We start from the raw sequence: 15,136 nt of genomic DNA, 5'->3' as shown, positions 1-15,136 counted from the left end.
TTAAAGAAAAAATAAAAGAGAGAAATTAGTTATTTTACAAAAATGGTATAAAACATTCCCGTACATCAAGATTATTTTAAACCTATTGATTTATATTTTATTTTATATAACCCTGCACTAATGATGGTAGAGTGGATTTTGTGGCTGAACAATTGGTATTTTAGCTGTATCTCGCTCTTCCATGCATTTAGATGATGATGGATCTGGATATGGCTGAACGTTCAGGATTTCAGCCACATCCTGCTCTGGCATCAGATAAGCTTATAGCAGACTGTCAGAAATGGGGAAAAAAAAGAATAAGAGACCAAGACAGTCAAATACATTCCAGAAAAGCAGGGTACAGAAACAGAAAGAGACAGTAAGCAATCTTTTTTTTTTTTTTTTTTTTAATTCTTTATTTATAACAAGGTGAGACACCATTTGCACAATACATATAGATACACATCGCATTTGTAAAGACGTTAGCATGATCCAGCGTGAGTAATGAGCAAATTGTTCAACGGAAAGCGTATGTTATTCGTAGTTTTGTTAATGTCTTCGGCGCACTGGCCTCGAAGCGTCCATATGTGTGCACGGTTTCCATTAACATAAAATTCGAAAAAAACATGAATGGCTGCAGTACAGGAGGCATCTTGTTGTTAAGTATGCATATATAATCCCATATTTTACAGATTACATAGGGCCCTTTACAGCCCCGCCAGGGGGGATGCTGATTGATATAGTTGCATGTACCTAAGTATATCACTAGATAGTCGCGATCCCCACCAGATAGGACAAGGCCCAGGCCAAGATAGAGAAAAATGCGAAGTTAAAGCCATTCAGATGATAAAGAAGTAGAGGAAAGAGAGAACAAAGAACAATACAGACAGAAAAAAGCGGGGATAAGGAAAGTATAGAAAAGAAGGTCAAGGAGGGAGGGAAGGGAGGTATGAAGGGTAGGAAGGGAAGGAGTAGTCATCCGTCCTCAGCACCAGCCCATGAGGCGGTGCCCTCATTCACAGCCACGTCACGCTATTCCTTGTATACAGCCCGACCTATCTCCTAAAACCAGCAGTATCCTAGAGGCTCCCAATGGGAGCCCTATTACATCCTCTGTAAGGGGAGCAAGTCAGGTAGGCATCCTGTTCACTAAAAGGTGACGGAAGAAGGGAGCACGGAGGCCCGGATCCAACTCCCTTATCGCCTATTCTCCCGCGCCACTATCTATCCACGGCGCCCAAACTTTATCAAATTTTGCCGTCGTGCCTCTGACCTTCGCTGTAAGTTTATCCATAAGGAACGTATCCTTAATCTTTTGTAGCACCCTGTGAAAAGGGGGGGAGGAAGGTTGAAGCCAGACCTGAGCCAATGCCCGCCTCGCTGCCAGGTTTACATTATTTAACAGTTTCAGTTCCGTTCTGGTCCTGCCCTCTAGAGGTCTAGCCAGAAGGAAAACCCATGGGTCCAGTTCAATTTCCCTACCGAAGATATCCTTCAGTAAGTCCGCCACCCCCTTCCAGAACGATTTGATCCTAGGGCATTCCCACCACATGTGTAAGTAGGTCCCTTTATGACCGCAGCCTCTCCAGCATACATCCGTGGATGCCCTGTTCATCCTACACAACTTCACCGGGGTGGTGTACCACCTAAACATGGTTTTATATGCTTGCTCCTGCATTGAAACACAGATAGACGAAGCTATCGCTGCAGCTTCCCAAATCTCCTGCCAATCCACCCCCTCCAATTCGTCGCCAAGATCCGCCTGCCATTGAGCTATGTATGTAAGGTCCCCCCATTCTGACGTGGAAGTGCTTAAATGCGCATATAAAGCTGTTATAAGGCCCCTCGGGAACTGTTCCCTGAGGCATATGGCTTCGAAAAAAGTAAGCGGTTGCAGTGCACAAGACCTATTGGTCGGGGTCTGTGCAAAGTCTCTAAGTTGTAAAAAGCGAAAGAAGTCAGAAGCAGTGGCGTACTAAGGGGGGGGCGGGGGGGGCGGCCCGCCCCGGGTGCCACTGACTAGGGGGGTGCCATGATGTCCGGTGTCATGTGTCACCCCCCGACCCCATCATTACGCTGCGCACAGCCGCAGCACCTTTGCGGCCCGGCAGGACTTACTACAAGGATGAGAAGGGGAGGAGTGTTGCGGGCCGCGGCGTCGCGCAACGTGAGGACGTCGTGCGCAGCGCCGTCAGCCCGCCTTCACGGATCTTCCGCGGAAGGATCCGGGCGGTGAGGCACCCAGTCGTCAAGGCATCAATAAAATGTAAGTAGTAATTTTATGTGATGGGGCTAAATTCATTAAAGGGGGGGGGGTGGATAATGGATTAAAGAATTAAAGGGGAGGGAGGTTTAATTAAGGGGGGTGTGTATTAATTAAGGGGGTGTGTATTAATTAAGGGGGGGTGTATTAATTAAGGGGGGGTGTATTAATTAAGGGGGGTGTATTAAATAAGGGGGGAGTGAGTATTAATTAAGGGGGTGTATTAATTAAGGGGGGTGTATTAATTAAGGTTTGAGTGAGTATTAATTAAGGGGGTGTATTAATTAAGGGGGGGTATTGATTAAGTAAGGGGGAGTATTAATTAAGGTTTGAGTGAGTATTAATTAAGGGGGTGTATTAATTAAGGGGGTGTATTAATTAAGGGGGTGTATTAATTAAGGGGGGAGTGAGTATTAAGGGGGGTGTATTAATTAAGGGGGTGTATTAATTAAGGGGGGTGTATTGATTAATTAAGGGGGAGTATTAATTAAGGGGGGAGTGAGTATTAATTAAGGGGGGTGTATTAAGGGGGTGTGGGTTAATTAAGGGGGTGTATTAATTAAGGGGGTGTGGATTAATTAAGGGGAGAGTGAGTATTAATTAAGGGTGGTGTATTAAGGGGAGTGAGGATTAATTAAGGGGTGAGTGGATTAATTAAGGGGGTGTAATAATTAAGGGGTGTGTGGATTAAATTAATTAAGGGGTGTGTTGATTAATTAAGGGGGTGGATTAATTAAGGGGGAGTGAGGATTAATTAAGGGGGGTGTATTAATTAAGGGGGGTGTATTAATTAAGGGGGGTGTATTAATTAAGGGGGGTGTATTGATTAAGGGGGGTGTATTAATTAAGGGGGTGTATTGATTAATTAAGGGGGGAGTATTAATTAAGGGGGGAGTGAGTATTAATTAAGGGGGGAGTGAGAATTAAGGGGTGTGTGGATTAAGGGGGGTGTATTAATGAAGGGGGGTGTGGATTAATTAAGGAGGGTTTATTAATTAAGGGTGGTGTATTAAGGGGGAGTGAGGATTAATTAAGGGGTGAGTGGATTAATTAAGGGGTGAGTGGATTAATTAAGGGGGGTTTATTAATTAAGGGGAGAGTGAGTATTAATTAAGGGTGGTGTATTAAGGGGGAGTGAGGATTAATTAAGGGGTGAGTGGTTTAATTAAGGGGGTGTAATAATTAAGGGGTGTGTGGATTAATTAAGGGGGGTGTATTAATTAAGGGGGTGTGGATTAATTAAGGGGGGTGGAGTAATTAAGTGGGGTGTATTAAGGGGGAGTGAGAATTAATTAAGGGGGTGTATTAATTAAGGGGTGTGTGGATTAATTAAGGGGGGTGTATTAATTAAGGGTGTGTTGATTAATTAAGGCAGTGTATTAATTAAGGGGGAGTGAGGATTAATTAAGGGGGGTGTATTAATTAAGGGGGGGTGAGGATTTATTAAGGGGGGTGTATTAATTAAGGGGGGTGTGGATTAAAGAATTAAAGGGGGAGGTTTAAATAATGGGGGTGCAGGGTTTTTTTGATTAAGGGGGTTGCAGTATTCTATTTATTAAGGGAGGATGTGCACTGCAGATTTTTGTTTTTTGTTAAGGGGGTGTGCAGGGTTTTTATAAGGGGGGTGTGCAGGTTTTTGTTATTAAGAGGGGTTGTGCACGTTTTTGTTTTTTATTAAAGGGGTGTGCAGGGTTTTTTATTAAGGGGGTGTGCAGGATTTTTATGTGTAGGGAGTGAATGAAATTTATGTGATCGGGGTGCAGGGTTTTTATGTGTAGGGAGTGTATGAAATTTATGTGATCGGGGTGCAGGGTTTTTATATGAAGGGCGAGACCAGGGGCTTTGTAGAAAGGGGCAGGGCAGGAGTTTTCTAGAAGGTTCTCACCAGCCCTTTTCTACAAAAGCACTGGTATTGAAAATATTGAAAAAATATGTGGGTGTTTTCTTACATTTTTATTATGGGGGGGGGTGCCACACTCAGGGTCCGCCCCGGGTGCCAAATGCTCTAGGTACGCCCCTGGTCAGAAGGGCGTAGATTTGCCCTGGCCTTTAAATCCTCAAACTGAAGTAGTGAGCCACCTTCATAGAGTTGGCATAGGCGCTGGACGCCCGTACCCTCTATTCCTTTGAATTCCCTAGCATTTAGTCCAGGGGGAAAAGCTTTGTTTCTAAGATAGGGGGTCAATGGGGATGTCCGGGAGGACAACCCATATTTGACCGACGCAATGTCCCATATTTTCATCGCGTTCGCTATGGCCGGGCATTCAACTCGTGTTGTCGGTCTATGTTCACGAGGAACCCACATAAGGAATTGGGGTATATCAGGTCCCATGAGGGACGACTCTAAGTCAACCCACCTCCTTTCATCTGGAGGGGTGTGCCAAAACGCTATTTGCGTAAGCTGGGCCGCCAAATAGTAAAAATAAAAATTTGGCAACCCCAGGCCCCCCCTAGACTTTGATCTATATAGGATATTACGGGAAACTCTTTGCTTCCTGTTTTGCCAGATGAATTTCCCTGCGGCTTGCTGAAGCGGACCCAAGTCAGACCTGGTGAGTCGAACTGGGAGAGATTGTAACAGGAACAAAATTCTGGGAAGGACATTCATCTTCACTGAGTGGATTCTACCAATCCAAGAGATTGGCTTATCCTGCAAGTTTTCCATATCCGAGATAAGGGTGCGTAGCATGGGGGTGTAATTCTGCTGGAAGAGCTGGGCAGGATCTGCCGTCAAATGGATCCCCAGGTATTTGATGTGATGTCTATCAATACGAATATTGTGATTATCTCCCACGCGAGCGATATCAGGATCACTCATATTATAGGCAGAGCGCACGACTTGGGCAAATTCACTTTGTATCCGCCCAATTCACTATATGTCTCTAAGACTGTTGTCAGCGCATCCATTGACTCTGTCGGTTCCGTCAGAGTCAGCAGAACGTCATCAGCGAATGCGGATACAACATATCGCTGGTCCGCAATCAAAATTCCATGAATCTCATCTGTACATCTCACTTGTTGCAATAGGGGTTCCAGTGATAAGGCAAAGAGTAAGGGCGACAAAGGGCAGCCCTGTCTGGTTCCGTTGCCCAAGGTAAACAGTAGAGCCTTTGATCCTGCTATACGTACCCGTGCCTGGACGTTCGTATATAGAGCCCTAATTGCAGTGATAAACGTGTTAGGGAGGCCAAAGTGTCGCAGGACCTCGAATAAGTATGGCCATTTAACTCTATCGAAAGCCTTCTCTGCGTGAAGTGACAGGACCAATGTTAGGATCTTCCTAGTCGTCTGCCGCCAGAGAAGGTCGATGTTACGTCGAGTGTTTTCGTACAATTGTCTACCAGGGATAAAACCCACTTGGTCCGGATGGACCAAACGAGTTAAAAAGGGGTTCAGGCGAGTCGCTAAAATCTTAGCTAGGATCTTAGAGTCGTGGTTTATCAGTGAGATCAGTCGAAAATTCTCAGGGAGCGAATCGTCTCTGCCTGGCTTTGGCAACAGGACCACGTCGGCCAGCGACATGTCCCTGTCTGGTATGCCCCCCTTCATTAGATCGTTAAACAACGTCTCAAGATGCGGTACCAGCTCTTCCCGAAACATCTTATAATAACCGCCCTCAAAGCCATCTGGGCCTGGGGCTTTATTGCCCTTCAAGGACGAGATTGGCGCATCTATTTCGTCGGCCGTGATTTGAGCTCCCAAGACGCGGTGCATAATTTGTCCATCGTTAACGAGATCTCCGCGTGTTCCAACCAGGTTATAGAACCGATCGTGGAATCAGAGGTCTTGGATGCCGCGTGCGAGTTAACTAGAAATAGGTCAATCCTAGAGTAAGAGTCGTGGGGTGCAGAATAAAACGTAAAATCCCGGTCATCGGGATGGTGAGCTCTCCAAATATCTAAGAGGCCGGTACGCTGGATAAATGTGCGGAGTAGTTTGTCCTGGCTCCCCCTACCGTGCGATCTTGGCAACCCGCTGCTACGGCTCCGGTCAACAGCCGGGCACGGAGTGGCATTAAGATCGCCGCCCACAACTATCATTCCATGCGGTAAGTTATTGACCATTTGGGCCATGGCGTCCCAAAATTCGGCAGAGGGGACATTGGGGGCATATATATTGAGGAAGTGGATCGTGTGGGAGTACAAACTCCCAGAAAGCAATAAATAGCGTCCCGCCGGATCAGCTATCACATTCCCTATCCGAAAGGGGCATCTGTGATGTATGAGGATGGCTACGCCATTCCTTTTGTTTAAAGCTCTCGCCTCATGTACAATGCGGAATGTATGGTCCCTCAACATAAATTTCGCTGGCGCTGGTATATGTGTTTCCTGCAGGAAGGCTATATCAGGGTTCAGGCGTTTAAGTTCCCTAAACATAAGGCGCCGTTTACTCGGGGCATTAAGGCCTTTAACATTCAGAGATAAAAGTTTCAACGGCATTGTAGTGAATTAAGAGATCGGCCTTCATACAAGTCGGATCCTCTATGGATCGACCCAGATAATGCGTAGCGGACACAATGACACCTCCCCCCAACAGGGTCCGAACAGGGAAGAGGGGTAAGGGAAGGTAAAAAGGATGACGAGGGGTGGTAGGACAGTGGAAGAAAGTAGTAAGAGAAAGAGAAAAAAACATAAATAACAGTAGCCTGGTCTTACCTGTTGCCAGGACAAAATGGGATATATGTCGAGGCGTTTCCAGAGAACCGAGACGGCCCCAGAACCGCTTCAACATAGACCAACAACGAATAGCACCCCAGGGTGCCAGACAAACCCCAATTGGAGACAAAATTCGAAAATATTATATAAAAGTACCGAAATAAAGGGGGGAGACCGCTGGGCCTCACCGAAGCGACATCCATAATCAAAAAACAAAACTCTAGAATCTAACAGGTGTCTTAAACTTACACCCATACACAGCATAACCCGCCCCCCCCTCCCCCATACAACCCCCCGCCCAAGAACGTACAATACACAGCGTCATAACCCGACTTGAGAGTGTATGTGGCATAAAAATAATCGTAAACATAGTGTGAACCATATCCCGCCGCCTCATCCCGAACCCACCCCCTAGAAGAAAACAGTGACAAAAATGTACATTGCCCCCGGCCCAGAAGGGCCAGCTATGAAACCAAAAAATGGTGGGCCGGCCCGAGAAAAATCCTATGGGGAAGGGGCGGCATCGAGACAGGAGCGAGAGGGGGGGGGGGTGTCTAAGTGTACATTGCCTCCGGCCCCGAGGGACCAGGCATGAGACCCAAAAGTCATGCGATGAGAAATAGTGGGCCAACCTGAAAAGAGTCCTTTGGGGGAGGGGCAGCAAATAATAAAATAACATGAACACATTGAAAACCGCATCCCGCCGCCCGCCGCCCCACTCCGATCCCACTCCCCAGAAAGACAGTGACTAAATGTACATTGCCCCCGGCCCCGAGGGACCAGGGATGAAACCCAAAAAATCATGCTATGAAAAATAGCGGGCCAACCTGAAAAGAGTCCTTAGGGGAAGGGGGAGCATGTAATAAAATAACATGAACACATTGAAAACCGCATTCCGCCGCCCGCCGCCCCACTCTGATCCCATTCCCCAGAAAGACAGGGTTTAAACGTACATTGCCCCCGGCCCCGAGGGACCAGACATGAATCCCAAAATCGTACGAAGAAAAATAGTGGGCCAATCCGAAAAGAGTCCCCTGGGGAAGGGGCAGCAATAAGACAGGAGTGTGGGAACCAGGGCAAGGTCTGGGGATGGTAAGAAGCCCTAACCCTCCCCATAACGAGCAGGCCCACCCGTAAATTAAGTAGCCCGCTGACCCAAATGCGCCTCGCGTAGAATCCCGACATCCTGGGCCTACCACAACCAGAAAAACTAATAATAAAGACCCAAAAGGCGCATTAAGCGGGGCCCAGGCGTCGCCCACCCAAGCAACCTAATCCCACCCGTGAGGTCTTACCATCCAGAATGACATCCTGCCGATCGGATACAGCAACGGAATAGCCTCCCTCCTCATTCATCCGCCGCTTACCACTCTCGGGGGAGAGCGGCAAGAGCCTCCGCCGACACCCTCGACACCGAAAAATCATCAGGGGTTTGGATCCCCAGCTCGGCCAGGAACTTCCTCGGGTCGCCATCAGGGAACAGAAGCTTCGTGCGGCCATCCCTGAAGGCCATCAGCCGGAATGGGTGCCCCCAAGCGTACTTGATGGAATGGCGCTGCAAGAGTTCAGTGATCGGACGCCATTCCCTTCGCCTCTGCAAGGTCAGTGGGGTAAGATCCTGATAGAGAGAAAGGCTTACCCCATTATAGAGGATCTGACGGTCTCTGCCATACCTCATCAGGGCCTCCTTCGTTTGGAACGACAGGAATTATTACATCCCTGGGACGCCGGTCTTCCGCCCTCCTAGCTCTGAGGGCCCTATGCACCCGTTCAATGTGCCACAAGTGCTCCGGGATGTCAGGGAGTAGCGGCCTGAAAATCCCCAGGACGACCTCGGTCAGGGACCCTTCCCTTTCCTGCTCAGGTAATCCCTGAAGGCGTATATTGTTGCGCCACGTTCTATTCCCGAGATCATCTATAGCTGTTTCTGCTGTAAGTAGTTGGGAGGTGAGGTGGTTGATCTGGGCGGCTGCAGCATTGTGGGCCACAACCGTGGATTCGACCCGCTGCTCAAGTGCCGTCGTCCTCACCCCCAGAGCCTGTATTTCAGCTTTCACCTCAGAAGTAGTACGTACCATTTCTGAGGCCAGATAGCTACGAACCTCTGCAAGTTTCGCCAGGATCTGGCTGGTATCGGAATCCGATGCCACACCGCTTGCTGGGCTCGCGGGTGAACGGGGCGTAGTCTGGCCTTCTCGTCCGCCATCTTGTGTGCTCAGTCGCACGGCGCGAGAGGCCGCAAACATATCCGGCACAATAACGCCCGTTTCCACCGCCTTTTTCGCTTGTTTTTTCGTGGCTCTCCGATCCATCACGTCTCCCCCGCCTGAATCGTCTGTTTGAGAGTTTATCTCTGCCTTTGTATGCTGTTGGCACCGCGGTCGCAGCGGAGCTCTACCCGGACACGTCCAGCTCGCTCGGCTGCAAACCACGCCCCCCAGCAAGCAATCTTTTTAAAGAAAAAATTAAACTGTAAATAGAGGTGGCGGTAGGGAATACACTCACCAAGCAGCCATGAAAATGGATCGATGGGGAAGGATTCCGTGACTTGTGGCATACAGACAGGTTTTGCAGGTTTTGCAGGTTTTGCATAGGTCCCCTGGTTGCAGGTTGGTGTGAAGATGCACTGCAGACTGTATCTGTCACTCAAAGCCTGTGAATACTTTTTTGCTCTCCCTGTTCTCCCTCAGCTCTTCTCCTGCCATTGCTCTGATCTATAGACATTTATCCCGGAATTATAGGCATTGCAAAACTCAATTTGCGTGCATTCGTTTTCCATGCACTTTTGTGAGTAATCTGTACCTATTGCAGCAACAACAAAAACAAAAACTACTTCACTTCACTGATTTGATTTAATATTGCCTCACGAATAAAACAATACCCCAACTTAACAATTTTTGTTCAGTCACAGGGCCAAATGTATTATATGCCCCTTTCAACTTGCAAAATCGACTAATTTTCTGGGTATGTCGCTTTTTAAACAGTATGGCAGGCCAGGAAAGAAAATGACCTCCAAGAAGGCATTCAATTTTAATAAGTACTACAAACGTAGTATTTTGAGTTGTTTTGTGTAGCCACTTTATAGTGGCTGAGCTTAACGTAAACAGGGACAGGCCAAGGTCAGGGGAATTCAGAAGTCAGAGTAGTCGGTAAAACAAGCCAATAGGTTAGTACAGGCAGCTAACAAAGCGTAGTCATGGCTAGCCGAGGTCAGAAATCCAGAAAAAACAAACAAACCGCCAATGTCCCATACAGAGTGATTTAATCATTCGGCTCTGTGTGGTAGATTTTGTAACAGTTTGTTATGCAGAGGGATGGTAGAGATTAGCAGGAAGGGCAGTAATAACAGGAGTCCTTTTGGACTCCTCTCTTCATGAAAAAACACGGCACTTTCTCTGGGGTGACCTTCTACAGCATTGGGGGGATTCAGAAAGAAAAATGTTTGCCAAAAAGTCTTTGGACATTTTCAGATGGAAGATTGGAGGCCGAGGCAAAAAAATGTCAGACAAAATTTTCTCCATAAAATTTAGAAATAGGTAGGGTCTACCAATGGCTTCCTTTTTGTAAAGTGCATAGGAGTTGAAACTTGGAATCTGGTTTATGTAGATTGCAATTTTCTTGTATCAGATTCTTCTTTTTCAGTTCAGAAAGGGCTGTATGCATTGGTCAGCCAAGTCTACCTCCCCCATATACTTGATGTAGTTTAAAAAGCACTTTGGCTTTTCCAGCTGCTCAGCTCTACCTCTCAGATACACTGACACTGTGGGGTAACCGAAGGGTAAGCAACTCATCCTGGCGGAGCGCTAAAAAAGCAGCCTCTACTGCTTCTGCCTCTTGTCATGGTTTAAGGGAAATGTCATGGTTTAAGGAAAACGTCTGCGATTTTTCCACACTGTGCCACAAGCTAGGGTTTCAAAACAAATACATTTTTGGGAAAATTTGTCTGACAGGAGTTGGATAAAGGGACAAATTTTGTAGAGCCTATCAAACAATGTGGTGTTTATTGGGGGGGACAGTGCATTATCGTTAAAATGGAGGAAATGCAGCAGCTGCTCATAGAGATCCCTCTTCTTAACCCCTGGGAAAATAGGGGTAGCCAGGATGGGGTTCATCTACTAGTAGGATCTGATACTCAGCTTGTTTATGATACCCATAACTAGGGTTGGGCCCAAAATATGTGCATTTCTGCGACATCGGTGGAGTCCCACATATTTCTCCTTTTATAATGTGACCCCAGATTTGCAGTCAGATACTGGTTGGCAAATCAATTGGTTTGCTCAACCATTAACTGAAATATGTCTTCCAACATAAACAGCTTGAAATATTTTATTGGCTCACAAGCATCCACCACTACAGTGATGCCAGGGGTTGCCGTGAATGTGGTATTTCTGGGGCCGTCAGTTTTGGGATACCCAGTTTTTGTCTGGCACTGAGCTTTTTGAGCATCCTCCTGAAGGTTGTGTGGGGCACCATCATTTGAGGACTCGCTCATTGGCTCAATGTCAGAGGCAGTGATAGTGTGTCAGATCAGAGTGAGGTATAGAGAGGGGAAGCCAGAGATTTATAAGCTGCAACCGGGAGCGAGCAGGCACACGTGGGGTTAAACATAGCGCGAAAACTGTGCTATTGGGTTAAGTAGAAATTTTTAGAAGCACTACAGAGCCATCAGCTAGCTCAGCATTATTGAAATTATTAATTCTTCATATTTCAAAGGTTTTCGCCAACCAAAAACTGTGTTTTAATAAAATTTCAATTAAAGAGTAAATCTTATTTGCCCCCCTACTCGGTAAATAAAAAATAAAAACCTACCTGAAATCCCATGACAACGGGACAAATTGATCCTCATCCAGTCTTCTCCTCCAGTGACATCACCCCTCCCCCTTCCGCACTGCAGTGGGCGAGAAATATCATATGACAGGATGAGGGAAGGACTATTGCATGGAGGGGGAGGGAAGCTTGCTGCCAGGCCCGGACTGGCCATCGGGCACACCGGGCAAATGCCCGAGGCCGGCAGGGAGATCACAGGATCTCCCCTGCCGGTCTTTGCAGGGCCAGCGCTACCCGAGCACCGGCCCTGCTGTAGTCCACATCATCAGAGATCAGAGATCTCCCTCACCGGCCCACATACAGTATACTGCGGCTGCCGGCTGGGGAAAGAGTGAGGAAGCCAGGAGAGGACCCGGCGGAGCCTACTTACAGCTCCACCGGGTTCCTCTCACGAGATTCGGAGCGTTGCCATGGCAACGCTCCGGGTCTCGCGGGAGTGAACTCTAGCCCCACAGGCTAGAGTTCACTCACCACGAGGACCACCAGGGATGGATGCCAGCAGCAAGGTTCCCCCCTCCCAGGCTAAAGGTAAGCAGGGAGGGGGGAAATAATCACCCTAGTCACTTCAGCCTCACAGACACCCCTAACACTCACAGCCCTCACACACACACACACACTGCACCCCTGACATTCACAGCACCCTCACTCACACTCACTGCACCCCTGACACTCACAGCACCATCACTCACACACACTGCACCCCTGACACTCACAGCACCCTCACTCACACACACTGCACCCCTGACACTCACAACACACACACTGCACCCCTGAGACTCACAACACACACACAGACACTGCACCCCTGACACTCACAGCACCCTCACACATACGCACACTGCAACCCTGACACTGACAGCACCCACACACACTGCACCCCTGACACTCACAACACATACACACACACTGCACCCTCACTCACACACACTGCACCCCTGACACTCACAGCACCCTCACACACACACAAACTGCACCCCTGACACTCACAGCACCCTCACACACACACTGCACCCCTGACACTCACAGCACTCTCTCACACACACACTGCACCCCTGACACTCACAGCACCCTTACTCACACACACACACACACACTGCACCCCTGACACTCACAGCACCCTTACTCACACACACACACACACACTGCACCCCTGACACTCACAGCACCCTCACTCACACATACACACACTGCACCCCTGACACTCACAGCACCCACACACACACTGCACCCCTGACACTCACAGCACCCTCACACATACACACACTGCAACCCTGACACTGACAGCACCCACACACACACTGCACCCCTGACACTCAAAGCACCCTAACTCACACACACTGCACCCCTGACACTCACAACACACATACTGCACCCCTGACACTCACAGCACCCTCACACATACACACACTGCAACCCTGACACTGACAGCACCCACATACACACACTGCACCCCTGACACTCACAGCACCCTCACTCACACACACTGCACCCCTGACACTCACAACACACACACTGCACCCCTGACACTCAAAGCACACACACAGAGACACTGCACCCCTGACACTCCCAGCACACACACACACTGCACCCCTGACACTCCCAGCACACACACACACTGCACCCTCACTCACACACACTGCACCCCTGACACTCACAGCACCCTCACACACTGCACCCCTGACACTCACAGCACCCTCACTCACACACACACACTGCACCCCTGACACACACAGCTTCATCACACGCACACACTGCACCCTCACACACAGCTTCCTCACACGCACATAGCACCCTCATGCAAACACAGCACTCACTCACACACATAGCACACTCACGCAAACACAGCACCCACTCACACACACTGGCCCTGCTTGCTGTCATTTGTAAACTGCCTTCAAGATGCTATGTGTGCTGACAACAGATGCCCAAAATGCACAGAATTAATGTGGGCTAGCTTGGAAGTCTTGTTCCTGGCTGCTGGAGATGGAGTTACAGCTCCAGCAGCAACCTCAGATATCTTTGTATGAAACTCTTTTTAAACTAAAATGTTGCACGTCAATGATTTATTTTGTTCATAAACAAACTTAATGAACAATTCCTTACTAAAAATATATTACTGGTTTACTAATTTTATATTATATAGAAAAAAAATATATATATATATATAATATAATATAATTAGATATTATCTTTGTCTATTTTTGTATTTCTTTGCCCGTTTTATTTAATTATATAATTAATATTCCTTTAAGTTAAAAAAAAGTTGATTTTCTCTTAATATACTAGTATAAATACATACATATATTTTCATATGAAACCAGAGCCAGACACAGACTCAAGTATATTGAATTCCAAATGATTTATTTAGTTAAGCAAGTACAATATTTTATGTAAAAGACTGCTGTAAGGAAACGTTAAATTAAATTTAAACTATGATCTGTTGCAGTAAAGTAAAGGTCCAAATGGTCAAGTTCAAATATTTACTGGGTGTTGTGCAAACATCGGAATCCTTTCTTGATCAGTCCAGGGGGACTCATTGTACCTCTCCTTTGTTGGTTTTCTGGAATTGATTGAAAAGGAAGAAGAAAAAAAAGAGATTAGTTTCGTTTTTTTTTTTTTAATCAGTATAAAAAATGTCCATACATTTAGACTTTTGCACCAATTTATTTATTTATTGATTGATTATACTAGTCTAAAGACTGCAACCAGATTCCACTCAGGCATGCAATTTGATGATTGCAGAGTGGATTTTGTGGATGAACAATCGGTATTTAACTGTATCTCGCTCTCGCATGAGTCGCATGCATTAAGGTGATGACAGATCGGGATATGGCTAAACTTTTAGGATTTCAGCCACATCCTGCTCTGGCATGGGCTACGCTTATAGCAGACTGTCAGAAATGGAAACAAAAGAATAAAAGACCAAGACAGCCAAATACAATCCAGAACATCAGGAGGGTACAGAAACAGAAAGCGAGAGTAGAGACAGTAAGCAATCGTTTTAAAGAAAAGATGCAACTGCAAATAGAGGTGGCGGTAGGGAATCACTCACCAAGCAGCCATGAAAATGGACCGGTAGGGAAGGGTTCCGTGACTTGTGGCATACAGCCTGGTTTTGCATAGGTCCCCTGGTTGCAGGTTGGTGTGAAGATGCGCTGCAGACTGTATCTGTCACTCACAGCCTGTGAATACTTTTTTGCTCTCCCTGTTCTCCCTCAGCTCTTCTCCTGCCATTGTTCTGATCTATAGACATTTATCCCGGAATTATAGGCATTTCAAAACTCAATTTGCGTGCATTCGTTTTCCATGCACTTTTGTGAGTAATCTGTACCTCTTGCAGCAACAACAACAACAAAAACTACTTCACTTCACAGAAGAGAACAATATTGCATTTTACACAGATATTGCTAAG

General features: G+C 47.0%; 1 protein-coding gene across 3 annotated transcripts in view; it reads left to right on the top strand.

Moving 5' to 3' along the window:
• The window catches only part of ZNF385B (zinc finger protein 385B), a 501,964-nt gene that overhangs the window by 424,973 nt on the left and 61,855 nt on the right, over nt 1-15,136 (top strand). The gene's annotated exons all lie outside the window — the stretch shown is intronic.

This window comes from Pelobates fuscus, chromosome 8 (genome assembly GCF_036172605.1).
Source record: "Pelobates fuscus isolate aPelFus1 chromosome 8, aPelFus1.pri, whole genome shotgun sequence".
In the NCBI taxonomy this organism is placed as follows: Eukaryota; Metazoa; Chordata; class Amphibia; order Anura; family Pelobatidae; genus Pelobates; species Pelobates fuscus.
This window is presented reverse-complemented; position numbering and strand designations above follow the sequence as displayed.